Source organism: Tenrec ecaudatus, chromosome 3, assembly GCF_050624435.1.
Source record: "Tenrec ecaudatus isolate mTenEca1 chromosome 3, mTenEca1.hap1, whole genome shotgun sequence".
NCBI classification, from domain to species: domain Eukaryota; kingdom Metazoa; phylum Chordata; class Mammalia; order Afrosoricida; family Tenrecidae; genus Tenrec; species Tenrec ecaudatus.
This window is the reverse complement of record NC_134532.1, coordinates 43537403-43548224: the sequence shown is the minus strand read 5'-3', so window position 1 is coordinate 43548224 and position 10822 is coordinate 43537403.

Genomic DNA, 10822 nt, shown 5'->3' with positions numbered 1-10822 from the left:
TTAACAGTTGCAGTAACATACATATGCATACTTTGAACAAATTAGCACATGCACGCACACTAGCATTATCAACCCTTCATACAGTACCCACTCAGAATAATAAATTCATATGCATTTACATAAAAAGATAAAAAAACACACCATAAAATATACTAGAATCAAAGCACTAAAAACAATGCGGACAAGACTGCAAGTTCTATCACATAGCATTACATATTAAAGAGTAGCACATATAATTAGCACAACCAAACACAGAGACATAAATTACATGCAGATCATATGCAGAGAGGTAGTTAAAGAATATGGAGGTCGGTGGCTGTGTTAGTCTGGGTACATTAGAGAAACAAATCCACAGAGACTCATATGTATAAGGAGAGTTTTATATAAAGTGTAAGTGCACATCAAGAAGACATCCCAACCCAATGATGCCCAAGCCCACAAGACCAACATTAGTCCATATACCTGACACCAATCCACAAAGTCCTCATGATGCCAACTGAATCAGTGAGCGTGTAAGCATCTCAGAGCTGGCAGGGGTCTGCATGTGGCTGCTGCAGCACTCCTCGGGGATGTCTTGCAGGAAGTGAGCCTTGCCAGTTGAAGCAGGGAACTGGCTAAGGCGCTGCACGCTGGTCCAACCATCAGAAAGCAAGAGACTCATGAACTGGAAAGGCGAGGTTCTCTGAGCCTTTTATCTCTCCGCCTTTCAATTAAGCTCACATGTGTTTATCAGCCAGGTTGGCACAATAATTGTTAACTCTCCCAGTGGCAGAGAAATTTTCTCTGCAGAAAATGTAATAGGTTTTGTTTATAAAAACAAAAACAAATTCCTCTTATGCTCCTATTCATTTTCTCCCCTGTGGGTCCCTGTTGTCTTTGGATCTTGGGTGATCCCTCAAGCCCAGCCCTCTCCCTCCATTGGGGTTTGTGTCTAGGCTCCGACTGCCTTTCCTTCTGTGTGTGTCTGACTCAGAAATATCTGATCATAACTATACCAGTCATAGAGGTAGCAGAGGGAATTTCAGTCCCTGGCATGTCTCTAGAGAAGGATATTCTGATCTGGAGTGATGTTTGGAGGTCCTGCCATCCACTGAACATGTAGGTAACCATTGGATGCCCTGAACCGAATAGGACTTGTATAGTCCGTGGGAAAGGGACACAGGACTGGAAGGGAGGTGAGTTCTGTGGATGCAAATTGAGATTCAGAATAAAAGGTGTCTGCCTTTCCCTTCCCACACCTGTATCAATATTTACAACTACTAAATGAAACAAAAATAAGACAAATTTGAATTCAGAGAAATGATTGACTCTTAAATGAGTCTGGTGAACAGGGACAAACAGGTGTTGTGAATTATTATAATGAATGAACTCAGAGAGGAAAACTCCTGATTGCATGAATGGAGACAGGGTGACTTGACTTTGGACAGGTCTACTGGTCATAAGCTCTTTTAGTGTTCTTTGTCTGAAAGTATATAACAATAATAATAAAGTTAGATCTGGCGCAGCAGAGGGACAGTTGTCCCAGGTAAGGAAGTATTACAGGAGCAGAACTGAATGCAAGGCATAATGTGATTGAGGAAGCAGATGAGATGAAGAGAATTCAACCTAAACATAGGAATTATCAAGGAATATGGGAAGTTTAGGGGATTTAAGGTGAAAAAAAACCCAGAAACTAAGTTCAAAATCATCATATCATTACAGGGAGGTTGGCTCATAGTGCTGACAGAAGTGAGGAGATCCACAATTTCCCTTAGGGTCAAGAATTTTCCTGAGAGGGACACGAATTCCCAGACACAACAGGAAGCCAGTGGTGATGCTCTACCACTGGGTCTTGTGCTGTGTGGGTCCTGAGAGCTCCCTGCAGTCCAGCCCCTCCTGCTAGGGGACATTCGTGCCTGGGTTAACCTCTAGTTCCCCTCACTGTGCGTTTTTTGCAGTCAGACATGGCTGTGTCCTCGAATTTCAGGTTGTCCATTTGATATCGTATGTTCTTGCCGTTGTCTCTGGAGATGGTGGATTGGCCCTTCATTCTGTCTGGGATGTCCTACCAATACTATAAAGATACGAAACCCATGGCAGCCCCTTCTCTGGAGGTAGACATACCCAGTGCATATGACAGCTACAGATAGATATACCCAGTGCATATGACAGCTACAGATAGTGAATACGCCTCTCACTGAACACCTGCAAACAGACATCCTGGTTACCAAAACTGTAACACATATTCACTGGCTCTCACTCATGCCCACTTACCACACACTTGCTATCCATCAAATCATCTTTTAAAACTCCAAAAAGTAACGGTCAGCTGAATGGAGATTCCATGGTGACTTAATGTGTTAAGTTCTGAATGGGGACAACTGGAAATTCCAGTGCTGGGGCACCTCTGGAAGACTTTCAGAGTTGGGGCTGGGTGGTTCTCATCAGCAAGCGGGGAGGGGGGGGCTCTATTTGCATACCCTCTGCATATATATCCATAAGTGAACTTGAATGACTTTTAAGAGGGTCATTTCAAGAGTATATAAGTATATTCTAGATATCTTGCAGATCCTGTGTGTGTGTGGTTTATTACACCGAGGCTGCTAAGCTCAAGGTCACTAGTCATTTTTTTTCAATCATTTTATTGGGGGAATCGTGCAATCCTTATCACAATCCATACATCCATCCATTGTGTCATGCACATTTGTACATTTGTTGCCATCATCATTCTCAAAGCATTTGTTTTCTACTAGAGCCCTTAATATCAGCTCCTCATTCCACCCCCTCCTTTCCCCCTCCCTCTCCCTCATGAACTCTTCATAATTCAAAAATTATTTTGTCATATCTTACACTGTTCAACTTCTCCCTTCATCCACTTTTCTTTTGTCCATCCCCCAGGGAGGAGGTTATATGTAGATCCTTGTACTCAGTTACCCCTTTCTGCCCCACCTTCCCTCCAACATCCAGGTATCAACACTCTCACTACTGGTCCTGAAGGTGTCATCTGTCTTGGTTTCCCTGTGTTTCCAGTTCCTATTTGTACCAATGTACATCCTCTGGTCTAGTCAGATTTGTAAGGTAGAATTGGGATCATAATAGTAGGGGGAGGAAACATTTAAGAACTAGAGGAAAGTTGTATGTTTCATTGTTTCTCCACTGCACTCTGACTGACTCATCTCCTCCCCACAATGCTTCAGTAAGGGGGTGTCCAATTGCCTAGAGATGGGCTTTGGGTCTCCATTCTTCACTCCCCCTCATTTATAATGATAAGATTTTTTTTTGTTGTTCTTTGATGCCTGATACCTGATCCCTTCGAGACCTCGTGGTGACACAGGCTGCTGTGCTTCTTCCATGTCAGCTTTGTTGGTTCTGAGATGGATGGCCGTTTGTTTACCTTCAAGTCTTTAAGACCCTAGATGCTATATCTTCTGATAGCTTGGCACCATCAACTTTCTTCACCACATTTGCTTATGCACACAATTGTCTTAATTGATCGTGTCGGGAAGGTGACCATCATGAAATGCCAGTTTTATATACCAAAGTGTTTTTGCATTGAGAGAGCACTTCTACAAAAGACAGATTTTAAGGATTAAAGACCAACGTAGTCAAATCCAGGACTAAGGTGAATCTGATGCAAGCAATATTAAAGCTACAAAATGCTATGAAATAGCTATTCCTGAATATCTATGGAAGCAGAAAATCACATCTGGGCTCACTCCTACACCTGCTCTAGGATCCTGGGCTTGTGCTGTTTATGCATGGTTTCCCCCTTCTGGTCTGAACACCCCTTGCATCTCAGTTCCTCCACCTGTTCTTCAGGGAGGTTTGTGTGAGGGCCCACACTGATGTTCCCTCACTGTGTCTCTTGCACAAAAATACACACCCATGCCCTCTTTGGTCACAGAGCTCAGTTGCATGGAGAACTGGTTCTCCGATGTGTCTGGGTTGATGACTAGATGATCATTTAGAGATGGTGCATAATCTCTGTTTTACTTTGTTCTGTAGTAAGTCCTTCCCAGCCACTCAAGACCTCTTGCAGGGTGCTGCCTGATCGAATCCTAAATAGCACTGATGCTGGAAACAGAGTCCCCGTGGTGGGGCAGGTGAGAATGAGGGTCTGTGAAGTCCTCGCCATTTGAGGACCAGACTCCTGCAGCTGCACCTGGGACAGGCCACCTGAAGACATAGGAAATAAATATTAAACACACCATCTGTCAGTTAATCTGCTGTGAAGGATTCCATATCCCCTTGACACTGTCCCGATGGGAGACCTAGCACCATGAGAATAAAGAGGAAGGAATCCGACATTTCTGGAGAAAACTCACTCTGATTCAGCAGTTGCATGTGTCCCCTGAGGGCGAGGCAGCATTTAAACAGGAAATCACGTGAGGGATTTGCCTATGAGTGTCAATGGCTGGATAAGGGCTGGAGACTGTGAACAGCTCATGGGAACATAGGTCCTATCACTCCAAAAGCTATTTTCTCCAAGACTCGCACCTGTACATGTGGGACCAAGACAGTTAGCAGAGTGGACGTATTTGGATGCCTACACATAGGCTCAGCTTAGTGTCTTCCCAGATGGAAGTGTTCGCTGTCTTAAGATGGTCAGGGTCCAGGTTTATCTGCATTGTTTGATGTGAACATATCCAATTTTCTTTTTATTTCACTTTAAAAAAATAAATCATTTTATTGGTTGTTTTTACACTTTATTAGGGGCTCATACAACTCTTATCACAATCCATACATGTACATACTACAATTTTATAAAGCACATCCGTACATTCTTTGCCCTAATCATTTTCAAAGCATTTGCTCTCCACTTAAGCCCTTTGCATCAGGTCCTCTTTTTTTTCCCCTCCCTCCCTGCTCCCCCCTCCCTCACGACCCCTTGATACATCATAGATTGTTATTTTGTCATATCTTGCCCTATCCGGAGTCTCCCTTCCCCCCCTTCTCTGCCGTCCATCTCCCAGGGAGGAGGTCACATGTGGATCCTTGTAATCAGTTGCCCCTTTCCAACCCACTCACCCTCCACTTTCCCAACATCGCCCTTCACACCCCTGGTCCTGAAAGTATTGTCCAACCTGGATTCCCTGTGCCTCCAGCTCCCATATGCACCAGTGTACAACCTCTGCCGTATCCAGTCCTGCAAGGTAGAATTCAGATCATGGTAGTTGGGGGGAGGAAGTATCCAGGAGGGGGGGGAAGCTGTGTTCTTCATCGGTACTACATCCCACCCTGACTGACCCATCTCCTCTCCTAAACCCCTCTATGAGAGGATCTCCAGTGGCTGCCAAATGGGCCTTGGGTCTCCACTCTGCACTTCCCCCTTCATTCAAAATGGTATATATATATATATATACACACATATATACACATATATACACACATATATATATACATACACACATTCTTTTTTTTTGCATGATGCCTTATACCTGGTCCTTTTGGCACCTCGTGATCGCACAGGCTGGTGTGCTTCTTCCATGTGGGCTATATTGCTTCTGAGCTAGATGACCACTTGTTCACCTTCAAGCCGTTAAGGCGCCAGAAACTCTCTCTTTCAATAGCCGGGCACCATCAGCTTTTTTGCCACATTTACTTATGCACCCGTTTGTCTTCGGCGATCGTATCATGGAGGTGTGCAGCCAATGATATGATTTTTTGTTCTTTGATGTCTGATAACTGATCCCTTCGGGACCACCCGATCACACAGGCTGCTGTGTTCTTCCATGTGGGCTTTGTTGCTTCTGAGCTAGATGGCCGCTTGTTTATCTTCAAGCCATTAAGACCCCAGACATTATCTCTTTTGATAGCCGGGCACCATCAGCTTTCTTCACCACATTTACTTGTTCACCCGCTTTGGCTTCAGCAGTTGTGTCGGGAGGGTGAGCATCATAGAGTGCCAATTTAATAAAAGAAAGTATTCATGCATTGCCTGAGTGCTTGAGTAGAAGCCCAAAGTCCTTCTGCCGCCTTAATACTAAACCTATAAATATAGACACAGAGATCTATTTCCCCATCCTCATATATATATTTGCATGTACATGTCTTTGTCTAGACCTCCATAAATGCCCCTTGACTCCTAGCTCTTTCCTCCATCTCCCTTGACTTTCCTCCTGCCCTACCACCATGCTCCGTCCCCACCTGGGCTACAGCTATCCCTCTTCTCTATGCAACCTTACCTTGCTCATTCCCCCAGGTCTGCCACTCCCCCCTGACTATCATTTTTGGGTACCGTATTGTTCCCTTGTCCCTGTGTTTGTTAACACCACTTCCTTACCCCCCTATGTCCCCCTACCCCAAGTCCCCCCGAAACTGTCAGTCCCATTGTTTTTCCTCCATATAGTTCATCCAGCTGGTCGTATTCTGGCAGACCTGTGGAGGCACTAAAACATGCACGAAACCAAGAGAGGAAAGCAAAGCAAAAGTATACAACCAGACAACTAAACAACAAAAACAAACCACTGACAGAGAACAAAACAAAACACTTCACGAAAGAAAAGCTTGTAGTTAGTTCAAGGATGTTTGTTGGCCCTTAGGAGTGTTTTTCAGTCTTGTCTGTTGGGGCACCACGCCCTAGCCCCAAATTCCACTTTCAGGATTCCCTGGGGGCCTTGCCACTCCATTCCCTTGCTGTTCCGCTACACTCCCCCAGTGCTTTGCCTTGATGTGGTGGGATCAGTTCAGGTGTGATTCTCACACTGTGTCTCCGGTGCTGTCCCCTATATCGCCCTTAGTCACTGATTGGCATCATGTCTCATAGTGGGGCCAGCCCTGTTGTTCTCTCTGTGGACTGGCTGCTCTATTCAGGAACATCATCCTCACGGCCTGGTGGGCCAGGCTGTGTTCCACTCTCTCCTCCTGCCCCTTCATCTGCTTCCATGTGCCCTGATCAGATATGTCCACCTGCCCGAGCTGCAGAATCAATGTCATCCTTTGAAACAAACTCTTTTTTGGGGAGGGGCAGGAATCCACTTAATTTTTGGTGCTGGGGCCAGCCTCCCAGACCTCTCCACTGGTTCCCTACTCCACGCCAGAATGTTGAATTCACACCTTGCGGCACTGGGTTGAAGTCTGGTCCCACTTTCCCTGTGGAGATACAAACAATACCCTCTCCTTGAGTGGGTTAGTGTCCCATGCCCCCGCTCCCCTTTTCTTACTTATATTCATCCTTTTATTTTCCTTTCCCCTCCTCCTCCCCCATTGTCTACCATGCGCATCCCTGGTTTTGATCTGGTCTGTGCCATAGTACACAGTCTTCACCCCAAGAATGTTTGTATACAGTAGCTTTTTCCCCTATGCCACTTTTGCATTTTTTTTAATACTTACCTCAGCGGGCTCATGTTGTACTTGTTCTTTTGTGTCTGACTTATTTCGCTTAGCATGATTTCCTCGAGTTCTTCACATGCCGGTATGTGCCTCATACATTCCTCACTGCTTTTTAGTGATGCGTAGTACTCCATTGTATGTATATACCGCAGTTTTTTAATCCAATCGTCAGGTGATGGAAATTTGGGTTGCTTCCAGCTCCTTGCAATTGTGAACTGTGCCTCAATGAACATTGGAGTACAGATGTCTGGCCTTGGTTTGTTTCTTGCCTCTACTGGGTATAAGCCCAGTAGGGGGATTGCTGGGTCATATGGTAATTCTATTTCCATCTGCTTTAAGTACCACCAGATTGATTTCCATAGTGGCTGTACATACTTACAGGCCCACCAGCAGTGGATGAGAGTTCCTGTCTCTCCACAGCCCCTCCAACACTTGTTGCTTTCTGATTTTTTTTTAGTTGGGCTACTTTGAGGGTGGCAGGTGATACATCATTGTTGTTTTAATTTGCATTTCTCTTATGGCTAAAGATCGGGAACATTTTCTCATATGTTGGTTGGTCATTCAGATTTCTACCCCTGTGAAATTTCTGTTCAATCCTTTGCCCACCTTTCAGGTGGACTATTGGTTTTTTTCTTTTTGGAAGCTTGCAGAATATGGTAGAATTTAGTAATAAGGCCTTTGTCTGATGTGTCATTGCTAAAGATGTTTTCCCAGTCTGTGGACTCTCTTATTTCTCTCTTGGTGAATTCTTTGGATGTACACAAGTGTTTTATCTTCAGTATATCCCATTTGTCAATTTGTTCCTCCTCTGTGTTTTTGTCCTTCCCTATTTCTGATAGCCTGTGTATTCCCTGTGCCAATGTTCTCAAGTTGGTCCCAATTCCCTCATTGATGGCCCTAATAGTTTGGGGTTTAACTTCAAGGTCTGTGATCCACCTTGAGTTTATTCTTGTGCATGAGTGAGATAAGGGTCTTGCTTCATTTTTCTGCATGTTGATACCCATTTTTTCCAGCACCACTTGTTAAAGAGGGCATCTGTTTTCCCATTTGATATTTTTTGGGCCCTTATCAAAGATCAGTTGTCTGTATACTGATACTTTTATTTCTGGGTTTTCAGTTCTTTTCCATTGGTCTGAGTATCTGTCATTGTACCAATACCATGCAGTTTTGAGAACTGTGGCTGCATAGGAGAACATATCCAATTTTCATTTACATTTCTTCTTTCATTGTGAGATCTGAGAGCTATTCACACACCAGGAATCCTCTCCACTGAGGACAAATCATTGAATCAAGCAAGCAAATCAACAAGCAAGCAAATAATATTTGCTCCCAAACCAAACTCAATGTCATCGAGTCTTTTCTTAATCTCAGAGACCCTGTATGGTTAATAGAACTGTTCTGTAGGATTTTTGGTAGAGTGTCACATTTTATAAATAGTCTCTGGGTCAGATAACCTCCTATTCCTGACAAGGACTAACTAGTTATTTTAAATCCATGAACTTTCATTCAATAACCAGACACTTAACTCAAAGTGTCACTCATGTATGCATACCTCTTTCCTATGGGTCTATATTACATGGGACTGTGCTGTCATGTTGAGGATTAAGAAGACCATGAATTTAACCATTGGTTAGGACTTTCAATCACATTATATGCATGTGAATGCTAGACTGTGTTGAAGGAGGACTGGAGTAGTGCTTCATGGACCTTGATAGTGTGGGTGAAGAATATTGAAGATACCATGGAGTGTCATAAAAATAAACTGATCTGTCTTAAATGGAAGCACAGCCAGAAAATTTCTTAGGAGTAAGAGTGGTGGTACTTTCACCTCACACACTGTGGCCATGCTATGAGGAGAGAGCAGTACCTGGAAAAAGACTCCATGCTCAGTAAAGTTGACGGTCAGTGAAAAAGAGGAAGCTCCGCGGTGGCATGGATTGATACAACAGGGGCAGCCATGAGATCAAGCATAACCAGGGTGATGATGGTGCAATATCAGCCCATGCTCTGTTCTGTTGGACACAGGGTTGGTATAAATTGTAACAAACCCAAAGGTAACTCAATAAACAAAAATATGTCAAATCACACAACGGAACTCCTCACAGGCTCTTGTAGAATAACAGTTCTCAGAGTCTGAGAGGCAGGGGCAGATAAATATGTAATGTCACGTTGAATAAATACACAGCAAGAGGAAGTGGGTCCCAAGTTACCAATCCAGGTAAGCCAGGGGGGCTGTACAAAAATGAAATGGGGCCCTAATAAAATGTAAAAAAAGAAAAGAGGAGAAAAAAAATGATTAGGGCAAAGAATGTACAGATGTGCTTTATACAATTGATGCATGTATGTGTATGGACTGTGATAAGAGTTTTATGAGTCCCTAATAAATTGTTAAAAACAAAAGAAAAAAAATGAAATGGGGAAGCTTTACTTGGAATAAGCAAGGAGTGAGCCAGAAGAATCCCAAAGGCAAGCTGCTTAAGGGAAAAACAGTGAGGAGGGTGGTTTATAGTTGTAGGTATGTACACAACGAAGGAAATGTAGGGGATAGTGGGTATATACCAATTTCACAGCAACATTCCTGAGTATGCATCAGGGTGGGGTTGTGACTTTTAAAAAGAGATGGATTTTTCATAATTTCTCCTTCTAAGTGTCTTCTGATTTGATGTGGAGATGTCTTTCTGTTCCATGTTGACCTGAACTTGGGACTCTCTTTTCTCTGCATGTTTGCCAAGTATATTTAGATATAACTGATATTAGGTTGGTGGAATGGTATACTTTTCCAGAAATAAATGTGTCAACAGAGTATCAGGAAGGAAAATACAGAATAATTATCGGCACTATATGACATATATATATATATATATATATATATATATATATATATATATATATATATATTTCATCATCGTGTGTCAATATGCCATATCCCAGGGGAGGTCCCATGGGCAAGTGTGAAATTTAGAGTGTTGCACAAGGTTAAGCAGGTTGGGCAGTGGTTTCACACAGAATGTCCAATGACTTCATTGTTCTTATTTTGGAATCTGATTCTTCTTGACTAATTTATTGGTAGTAAATAGATACTTTTCAACAAAGATTAGCTACTAGATTAATAAAAATAAAGTTTCCTTAAGATGGCAACTCTATTTCCATGTATTGTTGCTTTTATATTCCTCTTGCTCTGTCCCTTCCTCCATCCTTCCCTCACGCCCTTGTTTCTTTCCTTCCTTTCTGGATGTAGCAGTAATTGATAAACAGCCTTGAGAAAAATGTGCGTACTATCTCATCTTCCCTCATTCCTGTCAAATAGCAAAAGGGTTTCTGTTAAAAATTAAAGAGTTTATTTTGGTAACCAAACAATCCAAGGATTGGCAGTAGTACCTCTCAGGATTCACAATGAAGAGCAGAGAGATAAATGGCTCCATGAGCCTCGCCTTTCGAGTTCTTGGGTATCTTGCTCTCTGATGGTTGGACCAAGGTGCAGCTGCCTTACCAGTTCCCTGCTTCAGCTGTC